At 47.5% G+C, this 27,645-nt stretch overlaps 1 protein-coding gene across 7 annotated transcripts in view; it reads right to left on the reverse strand.

Annotated features, from left to right (window-relative positions):
* The window catches only part of camkk1a (calcium/calmodulin-dependent protein kinase kinase 1, alpha a), a 201,924-nt gene that overhangs the window by 162,037 nt on the left and 12,242 nt on the right, over positions 1-27,645 (reverse strand). For 3 of the 7 annotated variants that reach the window (XM_063031522.1, XM_063031525.1, XM_063031530.1), the window contains one exon: positions 25,490-25,586. The gene's annotated coding sequence lies outside the window, so the exon portion shown is untranslated. Of the gene's footprint in view, positions 1-25,489; positions 25,599-26,461; positions 26,631-27,645 lie in introns of all 7 variants that reach the window. The other 4 variants (XM_063031524.1, XM_063031523.1, XM_063031526.1 and 1 more) reach the window with 3 other exon arrangements.

The following is a 27,645-nucleotide window of genomic DNA, read 5'->3' on the forward strand; positions in this document are numbered from 1 at the left end:
GATGCAATATCCATGGTTGACTCTGACCGATAGAGGCTCATCAAAATGTTGATTTATCTCTTATATCTAAATTCTCAACTCTAAATTGAACAGAGAACAGTACAGTACAGGAAAAGGCATCAAAGTTGCTGGTGAACGTAGCAGGCCAGATAGCATCTCTAGGAAGAGGTACAGTCGACGTTTCAGGCCGAGACCCTTCGTCAGGACTAACTGAAGGTAACTCTTCCTTCAGTTAGTCCTGACGAAGGGACTCGGCCTGAAACGTCGACTGTACCTCTTCCTAGAGATGCTGCCTGGCCTGCTGCATTCACCAGCAACTTTGATGTGTGTTGCTTGAATTTCCAGCATCTGCAGAATTCCTGTTGTTTACAGGAAAAGGCTTTATGGCCTGACACGTCTGTACTGACTATGATGTCAGTTTAAAGTTGACAGCTTCCTGCACGTGGTCGATTCCAATCCCTGCGTGTTTATGCACCAGTCTAAATGCTTTGCAAATACTGTGATTGAACCTGCTTCCTTCACCACCCCGGCAGTGCATTTCAGACACCCAACACTCCCTGCGTTTAAAAAAAACAATAGTTTCGTAAGTTTCATTTAAACTTTCCTCCCCTCTCACCTCTCCATTACTTGGCATTTACATCCTGAGAAAAAGACTGACAGTCTACCCAATCTACGCCTGTCATAATTTTATAAACTTGTATCGGGGCTACCCTTGACCCTGGTTGCTCCAGAGAAAACGTGCCAAGTTTGTCCAATCTTTCCAAATAACTTGTATTCCCCAACTCAGGAAAGCCCATCTTCATCCCCTCAAATAACTTGCATTCCCTAACTCAGGAAAGCCCATCTTCATCCCCTCAAAGGCTCCACACCACCCCTGTAATGCAGTGGCCAGAACTTTGGCTGAAACAATTGAAACCCATCAGTCACAATCTCTAGGTTTGCAGCAGCACAGGCTTCCCCCACCCCCTTCATGTCAGATACTTAAAATATTACCTTATCAAAGTGTTCATTTCTCATCCCCTCCCACTTCTATGAGCTTCTTCAGCCCAACAATCTTCCATGATCTGTTACCCCAGGACATCATTCCACCAATGGGGGCCGTAGCTTACCTGTCCCAGCATTGAGCTCTGCCCTGAAGCTGACTCCTTTAAGACCCATGACTTTCACCTGCTTCAAGATCTCCTTGCTGTCAGTATTGAAGGTTCCAGCTTGGGACCAGTCCCAGCATGGCCTGTTGCATCACATTGAAGGTGCAAACATACCGTTTGGGAGAGGGAAGCATTCACCGGAGGTTGGCATTCAGCGTGCAGAACACCATGGAAAAGGGGAGCTTCTGGGATGCCCTGATGAGTTTGTTCACGTCATTGCAGCAGACAGCATTTTACTTCCTCAATTCTCAAACTCTTACTGTTTGGTCAAAAATAAGGAACTTACCCAAGCACACACTTCCTGATTGGGCAACTGTCACTCAAAGTTATCTCAGCAGGCCAGGCAGCCAATGAAGATGCTTTGCACAAACACCAGAACGTCTGCAGACGCTGGAAATCCAAAGCAACACACACAAAATGCTGGAGGAACTCAGCAGGCCAGGCAGCATCTATGGAAAAGAGTAAACAGTCGACATTTCGGGCCGAGGGCTGAGACCCTTCATCAGGACTGAAAAGAAAGGGGGAAGACCCCTGAATAAAAAAGGCGGGGGAAGGGGAAGGAGGATAGCTAGAAAGTGATCGGTGAAGCCAGGCAGGTTGGAAAGGTGAAGGGCTGGAGAGGAAGGAATCTGATAGAAGGGAAGAGTGGACCATAGGAGAAAGGGAAGGAGCGCAGAACTCAGGGAGAGCTGATAGGCACGTGAGTAGAGGTAAGAGGACAGAGTAGGGAATAGAAGAAGGGGCAGGGGGACAAGAGGAGGCCATGGACCATTGGAGGAGAACATGTCGGAATGGAAATGGGAATTAGATATAAAATATTGAGTCACCGGGAGGTTCGGATCGAGCGGAAGTGCTTGACGAAGCGGTCTCACCATCGTAGAGGAGGCTGCATCAGGAACATCGGACCCAATAGAATGACCCCAGCAGGTTCACAGGTGAAGTGTTATCTCACCTGGAAGGACTGTTTGGGGCCCTGAATGAAGTCAAGGGAGGGGGTGAATGGGCAGGTGTAGCCGTTTGGCCACTTGCAGGAGTAAGTGCAAGGAGGGAGATTAGTGAGGAGGGACAAATGGACAAGAAACCACGGAGGGGATGATTCCAGCAGAAAGTGGCGGGGGGGGGGGGAGGTAAAGCTACATTTAGCAGTTGGATCACTCTGAAGATGGCTGAAGTTGCAGAGGATGATGTGTTGATGCAGAGGCTCATGGGGTGGTCGGTGAGGACAAGAGGAATTCATCACCGTTAAGGCGGCGCAGGAAGATGAGGTGAGTGCAGATGTACAACAATAGAGGAGGTGTGGGTGAGGACAGCAGCAATAGGAGAATGGGAAACCCCATTCCTTGAAGGAGGACATCTCTGATCTTCTAGAAAGGAAAGCCCCATCCTGGGAACAGATGCGGCAGAGGAGAAGGAAACAGCATTTTTACAGGAGATAGGCTGGGAAGAGGTCCGGTGAAGATAACCACAGGAATCAGTATGTTGGTTGACAGTTTATCCCCAGAGGTGGAGACAAAGAGATCGAGAAAGGGGAGAGAATTGTCAGAAATAGACCAAGCAAATTTAAGGGCAGAGTGGAAGTTAGAGGCAAAGTTGATGAAATTGACGAGTTCAGCATGGGTGTAGGAAGAAGCATCAATTCAGTCAAAATATAGCAGAGGAAGAGCTGGGGAGCATTACCAGGGAAGACAATTCTACATAGCGAATGAAAAGGGCATAGCTGGGGTCCATGGCTACCCCTTGAGTCTGGAGAAAGTGGGAGCTGAAGGAAAAATTGTTAAGGATGAGGACTAGTTCTACCAGGAGGACGAGGGGAACTGGTTGGTTATTTTATTGAGAAAGAAGCAGAGAGCTTTGAGGCTTTACTGATGGGGGATGGTGAACACCCATGGTGAAAACCACACAACCCAGAGACAGTGAGGGTGTGTGTTCAGAGACGGTGAGGTTGGGATTGGTGTGGAGAGAGAGGGAGATGAGGGCAGTGTATTTAGAGACGGTGAGGTTGGGATTGGTGTGGAGAGAGAGGGAGATGAGGGCAGTGTATTTAGAGACGGTGAGGTTGGGATTGGGGTGGAGAGAGAGGGAGAGTTGCGTGTTCAGAGATGGTGAGGTTGGGATTGGTGTGGAGAGAGAGGGAGATGACGGCAGTGTGTTCAGGGATGGTGAGGTTGGGATTGGTGTGGAGAGAGAGGAAGATGACGGCAGTATGTTCAGGGATGGTGAGGTTGGGATTGGTGTGGAGAGAGAGGGAGATGACGGCAGTGTGTTCAGATATGGTGAGGTTGGGATTGGTGTGGAGAGAGAGGGAGAGTTGTGTGTTCAGAGATGGTGAGGTTGGGATTGGTGTGGAGAGAGAGGGAGACAAGGGCAGTGTATTTAGAGAGGGTGTGGTTGGGATTGGTGTGAAGAGAGAGGGGGAGTTGTGTGTTCAGGGACGGTGAGGTTGGGATTGGTGTGGAGAGAGAGGGAGGGTTGTGTGTTCACGGACGGTGAGGTTGGGATTGGTGTGGAGAGAGAGGGAGAGTTGTGTGTTCAGAGATGGTGAGGTTGGGATTGGTGTGGAGAGAGAGGGGGAGTTGTGTGTTCAGGGACGGTGAGGTTGGAATTGGTGTGGAGAGAGAGGAAGATGACGTCAGTGTGTTCAGGGATGGTGAGGTTGGGATTGGTGTGGAGAGAGAGGGAGAGTTGTGTGTTCAGGGATGGTGAGTTTGGGATTGGTGTGGAGAGAGGGGAGAGTTGTGTGTTCAGAGATGGTGAGGTTGGGATTGGTGTGGAGAGAGAGGGGGAGTTGTGTGTTCAGGGACGGTGAGGTTGGAATTGGTGTGGAGAGAGAGGAAGATGACGTCAGTGTGTTCAGGGATGGTGAGGTTGGGATTGGTGTGGAGAGAGAGGGAGAGTTGTGTGTTCAGGGATGGTGAGTTTGGGATTGGTGTGGAGAGAGAGGGAGATGAGGGCAGTGTATTTAGAGACGGTGAGGTTGGGATTGGGGTGGAGAGAGAGGGAGAGTTGCGTGTTCAGAGATGGTGAGGTTGGGATTGGTGTGGAGAGAGAGGGAGAGTTGTGTGTTCAGGGATGGTGAGGTTGGGATTGGTGTGGAGAGAGAGGGAGATGACGGCAGTGTGTTCAGATATGGTGAGGTTGGGATTGGTGTGGAGAGAGAGGGAGAGTTGTGTGATCAGAGATGGTGAGTTTGGGATTGGTGTGGAGAGAGGGGAGAGTTGTGTGTTCAGAGATGGTGAGGTTGGGATTGGTGTGGAGAGAGAGGGAGAGTTGTGTGTTCAGGGACGGTGAGGTTGGGATTGGTGTGGAGAGAGAGGGAGGGTTGTGTGTTCAGGGACGGTGAGGTTGGGATTGGTGTGGAGAGAGAGGGAGGGTTGTGTGTTCAGAGACGGTGAGGTTGGGATTGGTGTGGAGAAAGAAGGAGACGAGGACAGTGTATTTAGAGACAGTGAGGTTGGGATTGGTGTGGAGAGAGAGGGAGACGAGGGCAGTGTATTTAGAGACGGTGAGGTTGGGATTGGTGTGGAGAGAGAGGGAGACGAGGGCAGTGTATTTATAGACGGTGAGGTTGGGATTGGTGTGGAGAGAGAGGGAGACGAGGGCAGTGTATTTAGAGACGGTGAGGTTGGGATTGGTGTGGAGAGAGAGGGAGACGAGGGCAGTGTATTTAGAGACGGTGAGGTTGGGATTGGTGTGGAGAGAGGGGAGAGTTGTGTGTTCAGGGACGGTGAGGTTGGGATTGGTGTGGAGAGAGGGGAGACGAGGGCAGTGTATTTAGAGACGGTGAGGTTGGGATTGGTGTGGAGAGAGGGGAGAGTTGTGTGTTCAGGGACGGTGAGGTTGGGATTGGTGTGGAGAGAGAGGGAGACGAGGGCAGTGTATTTAGAGACGGTGAGGTTGGGATTGGTGTGGAGAGAGGGGAGACGAGGGCAGTGTATTTAGAGACGGTGAGGTTGGGATTGGTGTGGAGAGAGGGGAGAGTTGTGTGTTCAGGGACGGTGAGGTTGGGATTGGTGTGGAGAGAGAGGGAGACGAGGGCAGTGTATTTAGAGACGGTGAGGTTGGGATTGGTGTGGAGAGAGGGGAGACGAGGGCAGTGTATTTAGAGACGGTGAGGTTGGGATTGGTGTGGAGAGAGGGGAGAGTTGTGTGTTCAGGGACGGTGAGGTTGGGATTGGTGTGGAGAGAGGGGAGACGAGGGCAGTGTATTTAGAGACGGTGAGGTTGGGATTGGTGTGGAGAGAGGGGAGAGTTGTGTGTTCAGGGACGGTGAGGTTGGGATTGGTGTGGAGAGAGAGGGGGAGTTGTGTATTTAGAGATGGTGAGGATGGGATTGGTGTGGAGAGAGGGGAGAGTTGTGTGTTCAGGGACGGTGAGGTTGGGATTGGTGTGGAGAGAGAGGGAGACGAGGGCAGTGTATTTAGAGACGGTGAGGTTGGGATTGGTGTGGAGAGAGAGGGGGAGTTGTGTATTTAGAGATGGTGAGGATGGGATTGGTGTGGAGAGAGAGGAGGGCAGTGTGTTCAGATCTGTGTCTTTTCCACCAAACCCCTACCCATTGGAGAACAGGAAATGGACTTGGTGTTGAGCAGCCAAGAGGAAGCTCTGCAGTGGTTGGTGAGGGATATTCAGGGGTTATTATGAAGACCAGTCGAAAAGGTAATTGGTTTGCAGATGAGGGAAGGTGTGACGAATGTCGCAGACACCTGACAGAGTCGAGCTACCATGGCCAGGCTCAATTCCAGGAGATGGTCAGGGAGCCGCATGTGTCTCTCTGACACTGGCCGGAATGGAGGGAGCAGGGCCTCACCTAAGCCACAGGCCAAGAGACAAGTACAAAATCATTCCTCGGGGAACAGACGTTTTGTCCCACCCAGTCTGTGTCACCATCCACCGCTCTTTGACACTGATCCGACATTACTCCCTCGTTTTATCCATCAGCTACCCCCAGATTCCACCACATACTCCGAGTCCACCGCATACCCACACACCAGGGGTAGTTTACATTGGCACCACCACATACCCATACACCAGGGTCAGTTTACACTGGCACCACCACATACCCACACACCAGGGGTAGTTTACACTGGCACCACCGCATACCCATACACCAGGGGTAGTTTACATTGGCACCACCACTCACCCACACACCAGGGTCAGTTTACACTGGCACCACCACATACCCACACACCAGGGTCAGTTTACACTGGCACTACCACTCACCCACACACCGGGGCCAGTTTACATTAGCACCACCACTCACCCATACACCGGGGCCAGTTTACATTGGCACCACCACTCACCCACACACCGGGTGCAGTTTACATTGGCACTACCACTCACCCACACACCAGGGTCAGTTTACACTGGCACCACCACATACCTACACACCAGGGTCAGTTTACACTGGCACTACCACTCACCCACACACCGGGGCCAGTTTACATTAGCACCACCACTCACCCATACACCGGGGCCAGTTTACATTGGCACCACCACTCACCCACACACCGGGTGCAGTTTACATTGGCACCACCACTCACCCACACACCGGGTGCAGTTTACATTGGCACCACCACTCACCCATACACCGGGGCCAGTTTACATTGGCACCACCACTCACCCACACACCAGGGTCAGTTTACACTGGCACTACCACTCACCCATACACCGGGGGCAGTTTACATTGGCACCACCACTCACCCACACACCGGGGCCAGTTTACATTAGCCAATGAACCTACCCATTCATCTTTGAGATACGAGAGGAAACCAGAGCACTCGGTGGAAACACAACAGTCACTAGGAGAAGGTGCAAATTGCACACAGACAGGAACAGACGTTGGGATTGAACTGGAGTCTGGTGCTGTGAGCATGTACTGTACAACAGTGACCATGGTACCTTACTGGCTGTGGATCTCTGTGCCTGAAGATCATGGTCTGGAGTAACTGATACAAATATTTATTTTAGCAGGCAAATAGGAGCAGGAAAAGCTCCATTCCAACAAACTGCAAGACTTGGTCACCCCGAGCCCCTCCTCTACCCTCCCAAAACCGAGCAAACCTTGTGTAACCGGTCAGCAGTCTAGTGTATTTTTGTGTTCACTGTGTGTGTGGGCAACCTGCAAACCGATGAGACGGAAGAGAGGTCATAGGTCTCAGCCTGAAACACAGGCTGTCCACTTCGCTCCGAAGACCCAGCGAGTTCCTCCAGCATTTTGGGAGTTGCTGCTGCGGCTACTCGGGGGAGTCACGCCTGCTCCATAACAGTGAGAACGAACAGAATGTTCAGCCTGCCACAGCGCAACAAAGCCTTCACGCTGCCTACTTCTGATCAAAGGTCATCTATCTGTTTCACAGCCCAGAGGTGCTGTCTGATCCGAAGATTCACAGCACATTCTGCTTTTATTTATACATGTAGGATTAAGTGTTCTGCCATGCTGGTAAATCAATTGCTCTCTGACGTACAGAATCCATGCCTTGATACATTTGTGAGGCCTAAAGGCAGTTGCATGGGCTGTCACTCACAGGACTGCTTCCCTTAGCAATGTTTAAACTGTGCTTCGCGGAGAAAAATACTGCCTGCACCAATGTACCTTGTTACCTGGGCAACGGTTTCACTCTCGCCTCCTCAGCGAGGAGGGTTTGCTTTGTTTTGCTCTTCTCTACCCACCTCATGGTTGATGCTCTCCTCTCCTCGTGGCAGCGCGGTAAGTGCAGGGGGGCCAAACGCCAGTATGGGAATGCTGCTGGCAAGCACCTTCTGAGCTGCAGGTACTCACACTCACCCAGCGCAACGGGCCTGCACACGGACTGCCGCAGACAAGCCCTGCACCATTTGATCTGCTGCAATTCCCACATCAGATTAGCCACAGGGGGTTTTCTTGTACTCATCCCACCTTCATCACTTTCTGAAAAGTTCCCTCTCTCAGTCTCCTGTCACCACCACAACATAGTCTTTCAGTGAGTCTCTGTCGACGCACGAAGCAGTAAATGCTGCAATCAGGATGCAGGGTTTTGACCCCAAACTTTGCCATTTCCTTCTCTCCTCACAGATGCTGTTCACCCTGTTGAATTCCTCCAGCAGATCACTTATCACCGTCTTTGTCTAAATGTTCATTGCCTCTGCGTCTCCATTTCTATCTGTCTTTATCTCTCTCCGACGTTCTCATTTCTCTCATTCTTTCTCCCTGACCCCTTCTATCTCTCTCTGCCTCGTCTCTCCCACTGTATCTGCTGTCTTTCCCTTTCTTTTCCCCCTCTCGTGAGTAATTATTTCACTATCAGTTTGTTAGATTGAACAGAGATAGTGTGCGAACATTGTACAGTCACAACAAGCTGAGAACAGCCATCGAGAGCCCAGCTCCCTACTTCAAGCCTGAAACCCAAAGCCACCAGGCAGACCGAGACAAGGACACAAACTAAGGACACACACAAAATGCAGCATCTCTGGGGAAAAAGTACAGGACTGGCCAAGCCTAGGACTCGGCCCAAACATCGACTGTACTTTTCTCCCCCCATAGGTGCTGCCTGGCCTGCTGAGCTCCTCCAGCATTTTGTGTGTGTTGCTCAGATTTCCAGCATCTGCAGATTTTCTCTTGTTTGTGATTGTAGACAATTGACAGTTATTTTACTAAATCTAAGGTGATTTGGTCATTATGCACAAATGTTATTGGTATTTAACACCTGAAAAATGCATCATGATTGGTACTTATACTTGCCAACAATGGAATTAAAAAGTGCACAAAGTTTCAATTGGATGAGTATCAGTTGACAATTCTGAGCTGAAGATTCGGAGCAGTCTGGTGAGAGCGGCTGTTCTCCTTGAGCACAAGGGAACGGAGCGTGATTGGGTGCACACTGTTGTCCAGGGAATTGGTGAAGGCAACCCCGTTAAAGGAATTCACACACAGGAATGTCCAGGCACTCAACGGGCACCATGTAAGCTAGCTCCCATTACCTTCTACCGAAATGTGCCTGGTCACCCAGCGGGCAGGCCACACACAGAGGCGAGTGAGAAGACTGCAAACACACACAGGGCACCAGAATACCTCGGGGCATGAGGTTTCGATGACCAGACGTTGTTGCTCACCCCTAACTGCCCTGGAGAAGGTGGGGGTCAGCTGCCTGCTCGACTACTGCGGTCTTTCTGGTGAAGGTGCTACGAGGGAGGGGGTTTCAGGATTAAGAGCCAGCAGCGACATATTTTCAAGACAAGGTGAGCCTCAGGGGAGAGGTAGTCTACAGGCTGTGTATTCCCATGCACCTGCTGCTGTTGTCTACTTGGTGGTTCAATCTGTGGGTTTGTGCACACCCGTGCCTCCAAACGCACACGTGCCTCGTGCGCAGAGGACGCCCAAGTAATTTGGTAAACCTGGGGGACCACATTCAGCATTTCAATTCAATTCCTTTGCAAACCACAAGAATGCGTTCTGCTGCTAAAAAGAATTTCAGGGCCTGTGTTAAGCCAGATTTTAAGTTATCATGGGTAAGATTAGAACGTGATGCAGGAATGCCATTCCTTTGCTATAAGGTCACACTGTGAGATGATTATTGAGTGTTTTGTGGGCACATGGTGTTAGAGTTCCAGACAGTAATGAGGCAAAGGCCCAGACACCCTCCAAAACAACCATTTTTCCATTTCTCTAGCACCTTTGACAACTCAACACAGCCTCAGTCTTCATTTCAGATATTAAAGCAGACGACTAGATGTTTGATCAAAGAGGTATGTTGTAGGAAAATTGAAAGAAGGGTTTTTTAAAATCTGCATTCCAGGGCTCGGGGCCGTACAGTCGCAGATGCCAATGGGGCTGTGATTAAATTCCGGGAGGGCTGAAGTCAGAAGCATATCGGTGCACGTATCCAGGACATATATGAAGATGGAAGAGACTAGAGAAATGGGAGAGGCAAGTCCATGGAGGGACTCAAGGAGGAGGATTTCCTAACAAAAGGCATTGCTTAACCTGGACAGTGAATCACCAAGCTCAGGGTGTGGGGAGCAGTGGGGATGCAGAGACTTGGTGCCGGCTGGGGAAATATTAAGGCTGCATTTCTTCTTCAGATCACCCAACCATCCAGGTGGGCAAGGGCAGCAGATCCAGGAGGAGAGTGAGCAGCTTCAACTTCCTGCGTGTCAAGATCTCTGAGGATCTAACCTGGTCCCAACAGATCGACGTAGTTATAAAGAAGGCAAGACAGCAGCTATACTTTACTAGAAGTTTGAAGAATTTTGGCCTGTCAACAAATACACTCAAAAACTTCTATAGTTGTATCGTGGAGAGCTTTCTGACAGGCTGCGTCACTGTCTGGTATGGGGAGGATGGAGTGGGGGGCTATTGCACAGGGCTATTGCTCTGGCCTATGGTCAGGCCACACTTAGATCCCCTCCAGTTCGCCTACCAGCCCCGACTAGGAGTTGAGGATGCCATTATCTTCCGCTGAACCGTGTCTACGCCCACCTGGACAAGCCAGCGAGCACTGTGAGGGTCATGTTTTTTGACTTCTCCAGTGCGTTCAACACCATCCGCCCTGCTCTGCTGGGGGAGAAGCTGACAGCGATGCAGGTGGATGCTTCCCTGGTACCATGGATTCTTGATTACCTGACTGGCAGACCACAGTACATGTGCTTGTAACACTGTGTAACCGACAGAGTGATCAGCAGCACTGGGGCTCCACAGGGGACTGCCTTGTCTCCCTTTCTCTTCACCATTTACACCTCAGATTTCAACTACTGCACAGAGTCTTGTCATCTTCAGAAGTTTTCGGATGACTCTGCCATAGTTGGATGCATCAGCAAGGGAGATGAGGCTGAGTACAGGGCTACGGTAGGAAACTTTGTCACATGGTGTGAGCAGAATTATCTGCAGCTTAATGTGAAAAAGACTAAGGAGCTGGTGGTAGACCTGAGGAGAGCTAAGGTACCAGTGACCCCTGTTTCCATCCAGGGGGTCAGTGTGGACATGGTGGAGGATTAAAAATACCTGGGGATACGAATTGACAATAAACTGGACTGGTCAAAGAACACTGAGGCTGTCTACAAGAAGGGTCAGAGCCATCTCTATTTCCTGAGGAGACTGAGGTCCTTTAACATCTGCCGAACGATGCTGAGGATGTTCTACGAGTCTGTGGTGGCCAGTGCGATCATGTTTGCTGTTGTGTGCTGGGGCAGCAGGCTGAGGGTAGCAGACACCAACAGGATCAACAAACTCATTCGTAAGGCCAGTGATGTTGTGGGGATGGAACTGGACTCTCTGACGGTGGTGTCTGAAAAGAGGATGCTGTCTAAGTTGCATGTCATCTTGGTCAATGTCTCCCATCCACTACATAATGTACTGGGTGGGCACAGGAGTACATTCAGCCAGAGACTCATTCCACCGAGATGCAACACAGAGCGTCATAGGAAGTCATTCCTGCCTGTGGCCATCAAACTTTACAACTCCTCCCTTGGAGGGTCAGACACCCTGAGCCAATAGGCTGGTCCTGGACTTATTTACTGGCATAATTTATATATTACTATTTAACTATTTATGGTTTTATTACTATTTATTATTTATGGTGCAACTGTAACGAAAACCAATTTCCCCCGGGATCAATAAAGTATGACTATGACTATGACTGAAAGAAGCTTCAGAGGGCTATAAATCTAGTCAGCTCCATCTTGGGTACTAGCCTACAAAGTACCCAGGACATCTTTAGGGAGCTGTGTCTCAGAAAGTCAGCGTCCATTATTAAGGACCTCCATCACAGGGCATGCCCTTTTCTCACTGTTACCATCAGGTAGGGGGTACAGAAGCCTGAAGGTACACACTCAGCGATTCAGGAACAGCTTCTTCCCCTCTGCCATTCAATTTCCAAATTGATTTTGAACCTGTGAACACTACCTCACTTTTTATTTTAAATATACAACATTTTTGTTTTCTTGCATTTTAAAAAAAATTTACTCAATATACATAGATTTACATATTATTATTACTTTTATTTTATTTATTTGTTTGACTCTTCTATATTATGTACCGCATTGAACTGCAGCTGCTAAGTTAACAAACTTCACATCACATTTCAGTGATAATAAACCTGATTCTCATTCTGATTCCAGGTTCCCTCTCCGACTCACACAGGTGTATCACCCAGTCCAGGTTCCCTCCCCTGTCTCACACAGGTGTATCACCCAATCCAGGTTCCCTACCTGTCTCACAGATGTGTATCACCCGGTCCAGGTTCCCTCCCCGTCTCACACAGGTGTATCACCCGGTCCAGGTTCCCTCCCCGTCTCACAGAGGTGTATCACCCGGTCCACGTTCCCTCTCCATCTCACACAGGTGTATCACCTGTTCCATGTTCCCTCCCCGTCTCACACAGGTATATCACCCGGTCCACGTTCCCTCTCCATCTCACACAGGTGTATCACCTGTTCCATGTTCCCTCCCCGTCTCACACAAGTGTATCACCCGGTCTAGGTTCCCACCCCGTCTCACACAGGTGTATCACCCGGTCCAGGTTCCTTCCATTTCACACAGGTGTATCACCCGGTCCAGGTTCCCTGACCCATCTCACACAGGTGGATCACCCGGTCCAGGTTCCCTCCCTGTCTCACACAGGTGTATCACCCGGTCCAGGTTCCTTCCATTTCACACAGGTGTATCACCCGGTCCAGGTTCCCTGACCCATCTCACACAGGTGGATCACCCGGTCCAGGTTCCCTCCCCATCTCACACAGGTCTATCGCCCGTTCCAGGTTCCCTCCCCGTCTCACACAGGTCTATCACCCGTTCCAGGTTCCCTCCCCGTCTCACACAGGTGGATTACCCGGTCCAGGTTCCCTCCCCCATCTCACACAGGTGTATCACCCAGTCCTGGTACCCTCTCCATCTCACACAGGTGTATCACCCAGTCCATGTTTCCTCTCCGTCTCACAGAGGTGTATCACCCGGTCCAGGTTCCCTCCCCGTCTCACAGAGGTGTATCACCCGGTCCTGGTACCCTCTCCATCTCACACAGGTGTATCACCCAGTCCATGTTTCCTCTCCGTCTCACAGAGGTGTATCACCCGGTCCAGGTTCCCTCCCCGTCTCACAGAGGTGTATCACCCGGTCCTGGTACCCTCTCCATCTCACACAGGTGTATCACCCAGTCCATGTTTCCTCCCTGTCTCACACAGGTGTATCACCCGGTCCAGGTACCCTCCCCGTCTCACACAGGTGTATCACCCAGTCCATGTTTCCTCTCTGTCTCACACAAGTGTATCACCCAGTCCAGGTTCCCTCCCTGTCTCACACAGGTGTATCACCCGGTCCAGGTTCCCTCTCTATCTCACAGAGGTGTATCACCCGGTCCAGGTACCCTCCCCCATCTCACACAGGTGTATCACCCGGTCCAGGTACCCTCCCCCATCTCACACAGGTGTATCACCCGGTCCAGGCACCCTCTCCATCTCACACAGGTGTATCACCCAGTCCAGGTTCATTCTCCCCGTCTCACACAGGTGTATCACCCGGTCCAGGTACCCTCCCCCATCTCACAGAGGTGTATCACCCGGTCCAGGCTCCCTCTCCATCACACACAGGTGTATCACCCGGTCCAGGTTCCCTCCCCGTCTCACACAGGTGTATCACCCGGTCCAGGTACCCTCTCCATCTCACACAGGTGTATCACCCGGTCTCACACTGGTATAGCATCTGGTTCAGGTTCCCCTCCCCGTCTCACACAGGTGTGATTTTTACCGCTATTCTTGCCTCACTGCTGGGTCTCAAACTGGGATTGCCATCCAGCAGTGATGGCACCAGGTGAAAGGCAGCAACCCAGGAAGATAAATCACTGTCATTGCTATCTTTGCACAATACTCAGGACTGGCAATCAAAAGGAAGCCTTGTCACTGCTATTATGAGGGGTCTGACACATAGAAATAAGATCCATTTGCATCTTTTCCTAGTTGTGTGGATCATACATAAAAAGCAAAACTAAATCCTTTTTTCAACCGAATAGTGCTGATTGGGAAATTGAAGCAGGCATTTCATCCCAAAGCAGGCTTCATTTCCCTGTCACGTGCCCTCTCCAGGTGATGTCAGTGCGCGGCCTATTTCACTGGGACACAAATCATAAAAGCAATCTCGAATGACCTGTGCATTTTTATCTTGGTACCATCAGGAGTGCAACACGTGGCAAGTGCTAAATCTGTAAAAATGTTGCCAGGATATTCTGCCCCTGTGGCTGTTTATAAATGGAAGGGGTCCCTTGCCATGAAATAGAGAGCTGTTCATTAGGCTCAGTAGGTAGTAGCAAAGCAGGTAGAAACAAATCAGGTGCATATGGAGTACAAGAAATGAAAGAAAACACTTAAAGTAGACAGAAGAGCTAAAAGAAGACATGAGGTTGCCCCAGCAGACCAGGTGAAGGAGAATCCAAAGGGATTCTACAGATAGATTAAGAGCAAAAGGATTGGAAAGGACAAAACTGGTCCTCTGGATGATCAGAATGGTAATCCATGTGTGAGGCCAAAACAGGTGGAGGAGATCTTAAATTAATTCTTTGCATCTGCATTTACTCAGGAGACAGAGTCTATAAAAGTGAGGCAAAGCAGCATCACCTTCATGGACCCGATACAGGTTACAGAGGAGCGAGTGTTTGCTACCCTGAGGCAAATTAAGGTGGATAAATCAACAGGGTCTGACGAGATCTTCCCTTGGACCCTATGGGAGGCAAGTGCAGAAATTGCCAGCGGCCTAGCAGAGATATTTAAAACATCCTTAGCAATGGAGAGGTACCAGAGCACTGGAGGATAGCCACTGTTGTTCCACTGTTTAAAAAAGGCTCAAGACTTAGAGCTTAGAAAAGTAGAGGGCTATGGTAAGCCGAGCGATTTCTAAGGTAAGGACAACTTTGTGGGCCTGTATTGTGCTATCGGTTTTCTGTGTCTAAAACATAAACCACAAAATTATAGGCTGGCTAGTCTGATATCAGTTGTGGCAATGTTATTGGAAACGTACAAGGGACCAGATATACAAATATTTCAATAGATATGGACTGATTAAGGATAGTCAATGTAACTTTGTGTGTGGTAGTCATGCCTAATCAATCTTATAGAGCTTTTCAAGGAAGTTAGCAGGCAAGTGGATAAGGCAAGGCAGTGGATGTGTCGACATGGACTTTAGAAAGGCACTTGACAAGATCCCTCATGGGAGGCTGATCAAGAAGGTTCAGTTGCTCAGCATTCAGAATGAGGTAATAAATTGGATTAGGCACTAACTTTGAGGGAGAAGCCAGGGAGTGGTAGTAGAGTGTTGCCTCTCTGACTGGAGATCTGTCACTGGTGGTGAGCCGCAGGGGTCGGTGCTGGGTCCATTGTTGTTTGTTATCTATGTCAACGATCTGGATGATAATGAGGTTAACTGGATCAGCAAATTTGCTGATGACACCAAGATTAGGGGTGTAGTGAACAGCGAGGAAGGCTATCATGGCTTGCAGAGAGATCTGCATCAGCTGGAAAGATGGGCTGAAAATGGCAGATGGAATTTAATGCAGACAAGTGCAAGGTTTTGCATGTCAGTAGGGCCAGCTAGGGTAGGTCTCACACAGTGAATGGTAGGGCACTGAGGACTTTAGCAAAACAAACAGATCTGGGAATACTGGTCCATAATTCATTGAAAGTGGCATCACAGGTAGATAGGGTTGTAAAGAAAGCTTTCAGCAAATTGGTCTTCATAAATCAATTTATTGTGTACAGGAGATGGGATGTTATGTTGAAGTTGTATAAGATGTTGGTGAGGCCTAATTTGGAGTATTGTCACCTGTCTACAGGAATGATGCAAATAAGGTTGAAAGGGAACACAGAAAATTTACAAGGATGTTGCCAGGTCTGGAGGACCTGAGTTATAAGGAAAGATTGAATAGGTTAGGATTTTATTCCTTGAAATGTAGAAAGTTGAGAGGAGATTTGATAGAGGTATACAAAATTATGAGGAGTATAGATAGAGTAAATGCAAGCAGGCTTTTTCTACTGAGGTTGGGTGGGACTACAACTAGAGACCATGAGTTAAGGGTGAAAGGTGAAGAGATTGAGGGGAAACTTCTTCAGATTATTATCTGAATGGTGGCCGATTAGGAAAAAGGGAGGTGCAACGAGACCTGGGTGTCATTATACACCAGTCATTGAAAGTGGGCATGCAGGTACAGCAGGCGGTGAAAAAGGCAAATGGTATGCTGGCATTTATAGCGAGAGAATTCGAGTACAGGAACAGGGAGGTACTACTGTAGTTGTACAAGGCCTTGGTGAGACCACACCTGGAGTATTGTGTGCAGTTTTGGTCCCCTAATCTGAGGAAAGACATTCTTGCCATAGAGGGAGTACGAAGAAGGTTCACCAGATTGATTCCTGGGATGGCAGGACTTTCACATGAAGAAAGACTGGATGAACTGGGCTTGTACTCATTGGAATTTAGAAGATTGAGGGGGGATCTGATTGAAACGTATAAAATCCTAAAGGGATTGGACAGGCTAGATGCAGGAAGATTGTTCCCGATGTTGGGGAAGTCCAGAACGAGGGGTCACAGATTGAGGATAAAGGGGAAGCCTTTTAGGACCGAGATTAGGAAAAACTTCTTCACACAGAGAGTGATGAATCTGTGGAATTCTCTGCCACAGGAAACACTTGAGGCCAGTTCATTGGTTATATTTAAGAGGGAGTTAGATATGGCCCTTGTGGCTACGGGGATCAGGGGGTATGGAGGGAAGGCTGGTGCAGGGTTCTAAGTTGGATGATCAGCCATGATCATAATAAATGGCGGTGCAGGCTCGAAGGGCCGAATGGCCTACTCCTGCACCTATTTTCTATGTTTCTATTCAGCGGGTCGTGCGAGTGTAGAATGAGCTGCCAGCACAGGAGGTGAATGCGAGCTCAATTTCAATATTTAAGAGAAGTTTGGACAGGTACATGGGTGGTAGGGGTATGGAGGTCTCTGGGAGTAGGGAGTCAATGGGAGTAGGCAGTTTAAATGGTTTCAGCATGGACTGGGTGGGCCGAAGGGGTTTTTTTTCCGAAGCTGTACTTCTCTACAACTCTGTGACCTACGTCTCTGGCTAGGCCTGTTACCCATTTCTGAGAAACCTTCTTGTTCCTTTAAACCCCAGTGAAAGTAGTCCTAACTACCTCAGTCACTTCCATTGTCAGTCCTACAATCCCAGGAATCAGTCCAGTAAACCTTTGCTGTATTCATTCCACGATTAGAGCATCCGCCTTGGGTATCGAGACAAACACTGGACGCACAGCTCCAGAATGGGGCATCACCAAAGCCCTGGTACAACTGCACTTCCTCTAGAACAAGCAGACACCATTGCATGTCAGGGCATCATCAAGGCCCTGTACAATTATAGGAAGAAATCCTCTTTTATGTGTTCAAATCCTCTTACCAACATCCCATCTGCCTTCTTAACAGACTACTACACTGGGAAGCTGCATCTAGTCATCTAGTCTAGCACGAGGATAGCCAAGCCTTTTTGTCTCTTCTCTCTCCCAGTCAATCCACCACTCAGACAGACTCAAGCTGTCTCCTTGGTCTTGGAATTGAAGTGTTTAACCTTGTATTTATTCATGGTGTTCTACATCATCCACTCATCTAAATACCACGGGAATGTCCTTGTACCTCCCCCGCCCCCCCCCCCCGCCAGCTCACCTTCCACCCTTGCCACCAATACAACTTTGCACACTTCAAAATATTCCCTAATGTAGATGATTGGCATACATTGCGAGCCGGAAGCTCCGAACCCTGCGGCAGCTCACTAATTGTTGCCTGTCACCTGGGCAAAAGCCCGTTCTATTTGTCAGATATTCTCAACCCATGTTCCTTCCATTAACTGTGAACACTAGCCCTTTACATATGAACTTACCAAAAATCTTCAGAAAATCCAAATGCACCTCACATCGATTGGGTCCCTCAGTGTATGTGTTTTACATGATTCTCTTTTCAAACACAGACTGCCTTTGTCCGTCCTTCGGGAAGCCGTCAGATCCATCAGTCTTTGGTGTTTGCAAGGAATTTAGGAGAATTTTTTTAAATCCAAATGGTGACATTATTGGCCAAGACCTTGTCAAGTAAGATTAAGGAGAGCTCTGACATCCTTGGACAGGCTAGATGCAGGAAGATGGTTCCCAATGGTGGAGAAGTCCAGAACGAGGGGTCAGAGTTTGAGGATAAAGGGGAAGCCTTTTAGGACCGAGATGAGGAAAAAGTTCTTCACACAGAGAGTGGTGAATCTGTGGAATTCTCTGCCACAGGAAACACTTGAGGCCAGTTCATTGGCTATATTTAAGAGGGAGTTAGATATGGCCCTTGTGGCCAAAGGGATCGGGGATATGGAGAGAAGGCTGGTACAGGGTTCTGAGTTGGATGATCAGCCATGATCATAATAAATGGCGGTGCAGGCTCGAAGGGCCGAATGGCCTACTCTGCACCTATTTTCTATATTTCTATCCTCTCTAAGTGTATTAGAAGCAAAGGGTAGCTAAGGAAAAAGTAGGTTCCCTCATGGACCAAAGGAGTAATCTATGTGTCAAGTCAGAGTTCTATTTACCAGTGAGAAGGACATGGAGACAGGATTATTTAAGGGAGGCCTACTCTGATATTCTGGAGTACGTCTGTATCAGAAACAAGGAAGTGTTAAAAATAATTGCACACGTGGGGGTGGAGAAATCTCCGGGGCCTGACAGGATCTATCCCAGGATGCTATACTGGGGCTCATATGGTGATTATTGCATCTTTGATAGCCACAGAGGTACCAGAAGACTGGGGCAGAGCCAACGTTGTCCCAAAATTCAACATGAACAGCAGGGGCAAGCCTGGAAACTACAGTCTGCCAAGACCTGTGTTAGTGCTGGGGAGGTTCGGAGAAGATTCTGAGGGGCAGGATTTACATTCACCTGGAAAGGCAAAGACGGATTAGAAGGAGTAAATATTTTTTTGATCAGGTGAGGTCATGTCTCATAAATCTGGTTAGACATAGAAAACCTACAGCACAATACAGGCTCCTCGGCCCACAAAACTGTGCCGAGGGTTACCCATAGCCCCCTATTTTTCTAAGCTCCATATACCTGTCCAGGAGTCTCTTAAAAGACCCTATCGTATCTGCCTCCACCACCATCGCCAGCAGCCCATTCCACGCTCTCACCACTCTCTGCGTAAAAAACTTACCCCTGACATCTCCTCTGTACCTGCTTCTAAGCACCTTAAAACTGTGCCCTCTCGTGCTAGCCATTTCAGCCCTGGGAAAAAGCCTCTGACTATCCACACGATCAATGCCTCTCTTCACCTTATACACCTCTATCAGGTCACCTCTCATCCTCCGTCACTCCAAGGAGAAAGGGCCAAGTTCACTCAACCTGTTTTTATAAGGTATGCTCCCCAATCCAGGCAACATCCTTGTAAATGTCCTCTGCACCCTTTCTATGGTTTCCACATCCTTCCTGTAGTGAGGTGACCAGAATTGAGCACAGTACTCCAAATGGAGTCCGACCAGGGTCCTATATAGCTGCAACATTACCTCTCGGCTCCTAAACTCAATCCCATGATTGATGAAGGCCAATGCACCATATGCTTTCTTATCCATAGAGTCAACCTACACAGCAGCCTTGAATGTCCTATGGACTCGGACCCCAAGATCCCTCTGATCCTCCACACTGCCAAGAGTCTTACCATTAATACTATATTCTGCCATCATATTTGACCTAACAAAATGAACCACCTCACACTTATCTGAGTTGAACTCCATCTGCCAGTTCTCATTCATCGATGTCCCGCTGTAACATCTGACAGCCCTCCACACTATCCACAACATCTCCAACCTTTGTGTCATCAGCAAATTTACTAACTCATCCCTCCACTTCCTCATCCAGGTCATTTATAAAAATCACGAAGAGTGGGGGTCTCAGAACAGATCCCTGAGGCACACCACTGGTCACCGACCTCCATGCAGAATATGACCCGTCTACAACCACTCTTTGCCTTCTGTGAGCAAGCCAGTTCTGGATCCACAAAGCAATGTCCCCTTGGATCCCATGCTCCTTACTTTCTCAATAAGCCTTGCATGGGGTACCTTGTCAAATGCCTTGCTGAAATCCATATACACTACATCTACGGCTCTACCTTCATCAATGTGTTTAGTCACATCCTCAAAAAATTCAAGCTCGTAAGGCATGACCTGCCTTTCACAAAGCAATGCTGACTATTCCTAATCATATTATGCCTCTCCAAATGTTCATAAATCCTGCCTCTCAGGATCTTCTCCATCAACTTACCAACCACTGAAGTAAGACTCACTGGTCTATAATTTCCTGGGCTATCTCTACTCCCTTTCTTGAATAATAGAACAACATCTGCAACTCTCCAATCCTCGGGAACCTCGCCCGTCCCCATTGATGATGCAAAGATCATTGCCAGAGGCTCAACAATCTCCTCCCTCACCTCCCACAGTAGCCTGGGGTACTTCTCTTCCGATCCCGGTGACTTATCCAACTTGATACTTTCCAAAAGCTCCTGCACATCCTCTTTCTTAATATCTACATGCTCAAGCTTTTCAGTCTGCTGCAAGTCATCCCTACAATCGCCAAGATCCTTTTCCGTAGTGAATACTGAAGCAAAGTATTCATTAAGTATCTCTGCTATCTCCTCCGGTTCCATACACACTTTTCCACTGTCACACTTGATTGGTCCTATTCTCTCATGTCTTATCCTCTTGCTCTTCACATACTTGTAGAATGCCTTGGGGTTTTCCTTAATCCTATTCACCAAGGCCTTCTCATGGCCCCTTCTGGCTCTCCCAATTTCTTTCTTGAGCTCCTTCCTGCTAGCCTTATAATCTTCTAGCTCTCTATCATTACCTAGCCTTTTGAACCTTTCATAAGCTCTTCTTTTCTTCTTGACTAGATTTACAACAGCCTTTGTACACCACAGTTCCTGTACCCTGCCATCCTTTCCCTGTCTCCTTGGAACGTACCTATGCAGAACTCCCCTGAACATTTGCCACATTTCTTCCATACATTTCCCTGAGAACATCTGTTTCCAATTTATGCTTCCAAGTTCCTGCCTGATAGCCTCATATTTCCCCTCATTCCAATTAAACGCTTTCCCAACTTGTCTGTTCCTGTCCCTCTCCAATGCTATGGTAAAGGAGATAGAATTGTGAGTTGTGATCACTATCTGTAAAATGCTCTCCTACTGAGAGATCTGACACCTGACCAGGTTCATTTCCCAATACCAGATCAAGTACAGCCTCTCCTCTTGTACACACCTAACAAATTCTCCCCACCTAAACCCCTCGCTCTAGGGACATGCCAATCGATATTTGGGAAATTAAAATCTCCCACCACCATGACCCTGTTATTATTACATCTTTCCAGAATCTGTCTCCCTATCTGTTCCTCAATATCCCTGTTACTATTGGGAGGTCTATAAAAAACACCCAGTAGAGTTATTGACCCTTTCCTGTTACTAACTTCCACCCACAGAGACTCCGTAGACAATCCCTCCATAACTTCCTCCTTACTTTTGAGGAAGTGATTTAACAAAATTGATGAAGACAGTGTAGCAGATGTGGTTTTACAAGGACTGCAGTAAGGCTTTTGACAAGGTTGCATATGACATTCTGGTCCAGAATTTTAAGGCACAAAAGGATCTGAGGTGTGTTGGCAAACTGGATCCAATTTGGCTTGTGAGTAGGAAGCAGAGTGTTGCAGTGGATGGGTGTCTATCTATCTGTACATCTGTAACCAGCGCTGAACCACAGCGATCAGTGCTGGGGTCTTTAATCTAGAAAGTGTGAGCTAATGCACTTTGGAAGACAAATTCTGGTAGGACCTGTAGAGTAAATGGCTGGGATTGCGGGAGCATTGACATACAGAGTGGCCTTGGGTGAAAAGCTTACTCCACAGATTTCCTTTAAATTTCTTCCCTCTGACCTTAAACCTGGCCCCTCTACTTCTCTGGGGCCTCATAATTTTAGAAACTCACCCCTCAGCCTCATATATTCCAGGTGAGAATTAACCCAGCCTATCCAATCTCTCCTTTCAACCACAGCCCTCCAATCCAAGCAACCCTGTAGTGAATCTCTTCTGCACTCTATTCCTTCCTCTGATGTGACAAGCACGACTGTACTCAATACACTGAGTGGTACCTATACGGAACAAGCTGCCAGAGCAGGTGATATGCCAGATACAATTACAATGTTTAAAAGGCATTTGGAATGGTCCATACAGGTGAAAGGCGGACAGGATTAGAATGTTGGCAAACAGGATTAGACATCAGTTAGTAGTGACGAGGTGTGCTGAAAGAACCTTTTCTGTGCTTTATGAGTCTATGATTCCTGCACTACTGATTTTCCCAGCAGTATCTCGTTACTAATTCTCACTTATCTCAGTTCCTTTCACCAACCAGAGATTGGAAAGGCGATGGAAAATAGGCAAGGATGTACACACACCGTATAACCATCATTTATTTCTCTGTCAGGAAAGAGGCTGCTGCCTCAGGGTTTGTATCAGATGCAAAGATCAGGCACATCAAATTGCCAAAAAAGCAGGGCTGAGGATTGGGGACATCTTAGAACACAACAAAGGAAGATTAACAAGTCTGAGATGGAGTGTGAGAACAAACTTGCAGAGGACACAAGTCTGACTGTGGAAACCTTTATACACGTGTGAATGGAGAAACGATAAAGATCGACGCAGTGAAAAATATAATCGGGAAAGCAGAATGGCAGAACAATTAAACTTTGGCTCAACCCTCACAAAGAATTTTTCAGAACGTCTCAAGAACAGAAACTGTACAACTATCTTATTTGCTCTGTTAACTTCTCGACCTGATTGTGAATGTTTTATGCACGAAGGATCAGTGCCTCAGAAAGGTCATTTTAACATTGTCACCCCTCTTTTGCACACAATAACTAACCCTGGTTATCTCCATCTTCCAGATTTGCTTCTTTCTCTTCAGCCTTTCATTTCTCTCCTACAGCATGGCAACAAGGGTCCTAGACGAGGATAAGACACTATGGATTTAGCAAGGGCTTTGCAAGGTCCCTCATGACAGGCTAGTCTGGAAGGATGATCATATGGGATCCAGGGGCAGATATCTGATTGAAAGCAGAGGGTGATGGCTAAGATTGGTTTTCATACTGGAGACCTGTATCTACTGGTGGACCACAGGGGTTGGTGCTGGGACCTTTGCTGTTAGTAATTCATATCAATGATTTGGATGCAAATGAACAAGGCATGGTTTGTAAATTTCTGGAAGATACTAAAATAGATTCCATCATAGACAGTGTAGAAAGTTATGAAAAGTTACAGGGGGATCTTGATCAGTCAAGTATGTGGGCTGAGGATTAGCAAACGGCTTTCAGTGGAGATAAATGTGACGAATTTCCATTTGGGAAGTCAAACCAGGACAGGACAGTGAATGGGGAGTGCTATGAAACAGAGGGATTTGGGAGTAGAAGTGCATAGCTTCTTAAAAACGGCATCACAGGTGGATAGGATGGTGAAGGCAGCATGTGTTCTATTGGTCTTCATCATTTGAGGCACCAAGTATAGGAGATGGAAATCATGTTGCACTTCTACAGAGCATTAGCCATGCCTCATTTGGAGTATTGTGTGTAGCTGTTCTCAGCCTGCTATAGTGAAGAAGTTATTAAACTAGAAAGAGTGCAGAAAAGATTTATCATGTTGTTGTTTGGACTGAGGAGCCTACGTTACAAGAGAGAACTAAAACTTTATTCTTTGGAACGCAGGAGATTGAGGGTGACCTCAGAGGTATACAAGATTAGGGGGACCAAGACAGGATGAAAGCACAGTCTCTTTCTCAGAGATGAGATGTTGAAACAAGAGGGCATAGGTTCCAGATCAGAGGTGAGAGATTTAAAGGGGACATCAGGGACAGCTTCTTCATGCTAAGAGTGGTGTGCATTTGGAATGAGCTGACAGAAACAGTGGTTGAGGTAGGGACATTAGTTATATTTAAAAGCCATCTTGATGAATACATTGACAGAGGTATAGAGGGCCATAAGCCACATGCAGACGGAGAGGACAAATTGGGCCAAATGACCTGTTTCCATGTGGTATGGCTCCATGTCTCTAAGAATTGAAAAATAACTCATCAAGATTAAAGTTAATTGCTTCACAGATGGGGCTCAGGAAATAAATCCAAACAAAAGGAAATGGCAAATTCTCTGAGGAAATAATTTCTACCTTTCTTCAAGGCAGTCAACAATGAAAGCATCTCAATTATAACAGGACCAACACCAACCACGAACCTTGCAATAACTAGTTGTTACGTAACCCGCAACAATAAATATCAATCGAGTCAGGTTATATAAAAACAACCAAACATTTATTAAACACGGATAAACAATAAAAAACAAACGAAAACCTTAACCGGAAGTTAACCGCTATGCGGCCGTTCAACAAATCGTCACTCGGTACTGGTTCTTAAAGCGATAAATGCGAAAACAGCGGTAAAGTCAAACACAGTTCTTAAAACGGTAAATTTGAAAGTCCAACAGATTTATACATTCAATTGGGAGAGACTTCTCTGGAGAAGGATTTCTTCATAAACGCGACTTTCCTGCTGGTTCTGTCCAAAGGATTCACGATGCAGGAAATAAACAGATTAAAACAACTGACCTTAATTTCTATAGAGCAAATCCTGCATGAACTACCTTTCTCTTTTGGCAAGAGTTATCTTCGATGCAGGTCACTACTTCTTCAACAAAGACTCCATAAGGTCGATCCTTTATTAAACTGCCGAACATTCCCGACTTCTCTTAATCCTTCATATCCTGTACTTCGATAAAGTCTTCACTCTTCACTACTACTGAAAAGTAGCAAATCTAGCAGAAATTGCTAGTCCAGCACTAGTGTACCTTGCAACAGAACGTAACACTCCGTTTTAAAAATGAAACTGCGTCATAAAACAAATACGCAAAGGAACGGACACACTGACGAACGTTCTAACTGGAAAAATGACTGCATCACCTGAGATCTTCCCTTTTATACCGGTGGTGAACATGTCATCACGTGACCTCACATTGGCGGGAAAATTACATCAGGTGACCTCCAAAAGACTATTACATCATTCTCACAAGAAAGTCACAAGATCTCCTTGAGGTATGTAACATAGTGAAAAGGTGCTAGGTAGACTAAAGAGACTAGCAGAGTTCGAATCCCACTAAGGATACTGAGGGAATTTAAATTACATAAATCTAAAATGTAACAGACAGCCTTGGCAATTGTAACCACAAAACTACTGAATTGTCACCCAAAATAACCCATCGGGTTCACAAATAAACTCCAGAGGAAGAATTTCCCATCCTTACCTAGTCTGGTTGACATGTGACTTTAGGCTCGCCTCCTCCGTCACAGGATAACCACAGATGGACAATAACCACCAGCAATGGCACCAACATCCACGCCCTGTGAACAAAGCTTTCAGAGTTAACGGTGATAAGTCTCTGGCCTGGATGTCTTGTAACTGGCATCTTATATGATATGACCACATAGACAGTACAGACACTGTTCTCATTCTTCCAGAATGACTTGGATTCTGGAAAAGACTTAATTTAGTTCCAAATGGCAAACACAGCAGTGCCATTAAGGAACAGAATGAGCTAAAAAGCCAAAAATTAAACACAAGGTCATCTGAGACCCATTACTGGCTGTAATGCATTATTATGAAGGGAAATATTGGAATGTATCTCATTCAGAAGGTAATTAAAGGACATTTAGATAATCACAGAGCTAGATTCAAAAATTCGAAGTATATTTATTATGGAAGTATGTATAAATTATACAACTTTGAGATTCGTCTCCTTACAGACAGCCACAAAGCAAGAAACCCAAAAGAACCTGATTTTTTAAAAACAGACCAACCCCCAACGTGCAGGGAAAGAGAAAAAAAAACACAAATCATGCAAAAAACATTAGCGAGCAACAGCGTTCAGAACCAAATGGAGTCCACAGATCTAAACTCCCAGAGCAGCCCACAGCAGGCCCAAAGCCTCAGTCTCAGTTCATCATATTAGCAGGGCAGATCACCGCGAAGCTCAGACACAAATCACAGAAGCTTGGGCAGTCTCACAGCCTCAGCACGAAATCGACCAGACCCTCGCCTCTGGTCCTGACACCATGCCTCTCCAGTCTATCTGGGCTGGTGTTTAGATTGCCCAAACAGTGGATTGTGCCTCGCATTAGGACTGGGGCCCCACCACAGCGATATGCTCTAGGCCCAAACCTCGTCACCCAGCCCAAAGCTGTTCTTTGACTTTGCTCGGCATTTAAAGCGATCCAACCTGGCACCTGGGATAATTGGACGGGCATCAAAACACCTCGGCCTCGACTCCTCACCGAATCGCTCACTCCAATTCCATCTGCAACCCCGTCTCGAACACATTACGCTTCGGCTTTGCAAAGCACCAGCCTGGCTCATCCCTCTCATCAGCTTCGCCTCTTCGCTGTTTGCTGCGGTGGTTTACCACGATTTAATTCAGAAAAGGTTATTAGCCATGTTCTTAGTCGAATTCCTTGCCTTTCCAACTACCAGCGAGCTGCCCCATGCCTTCAGTTGCACCATCTCAAACGGGAAGTTTCGTTAGCATGACTTTCAGGAAAGGAAGTTTCGTGTGGGAAACTCACTGGTGTCCTTTGAGGATGTAATGAGCAGGTGAAGGAGGGGAACCGGTATGTGTAGTGCACTTGGCTTCTAAAAGACATTTTGTAACATTCACCTGCATGGTTCCAGCACTGGTGAGGGCTAATACATCGACATGGATAGAAAACAGAGAGCTGGGATAAAGGGGCACTGCCAGGTCATCATGCTGTAACCAGTAGGTGCCACAACAGCCAAAGCCAGAGCCTCAACTGCGTTCAATCCGTGCTCACAGCGGATGGACCGATGTCATTAAGCAAGGGGTCCATATACCTTAGGTTGGGAAGCCCCGCATGCTAACGAAAGCACTGATTAGGGGGAAGTGCTAATTACAAGAGGGAAGAGAACCAGGAGGCTGCAGAGGGGGGAGTTTATTTATTTTATTGAGATAGAGCGCAGATCAGGCTCTGCCTGCCCTTTGAGTCACACTGCCCAGCAACCCCCGATTTAACCCCAGCCTAATCACAGGACCATTTACAATGACCAATTAACCTACCAACCATACATCATTGGACTGTGGGAGGAAACCCACATGGTCACGGGGAGAACATATAAACTCCTCACAGACAATAACTAACACTGCACATGCTGGAAATCTGAAATAAAAACAAATAACGCTGAAACACCCAGTAAGTCAGGCAGTACCTGCAGAACGATTTTCAGAAAAAAAGACCCTTCATCAGAACTGCGAGAGAGAGGACAGCAGCTTTTGGTGCTGGAGAAGATGAGGCAGGAATGGATAGGACAAAGGGAATATCTGTGATAGCATTAGGCCAGGGGTTGCAATGGGAATAAGTTGTACAGAGCATCCAGTCAATGGGTTAACGG

The sequence above is a fragment of the Mobula hypostoma genome, chromosome 23, assembly GCF_963921235.1.
Source record: "Mobula hypostoma chromosome 23, sMobHyp1.1, whole genome shotgun sequence".
NCBI lineage: Eukaryota > Metazoa > Chordata > Chondrichthyes > Myliobatiformes > Myliobatidae > Mobula > Mobula hypostoma.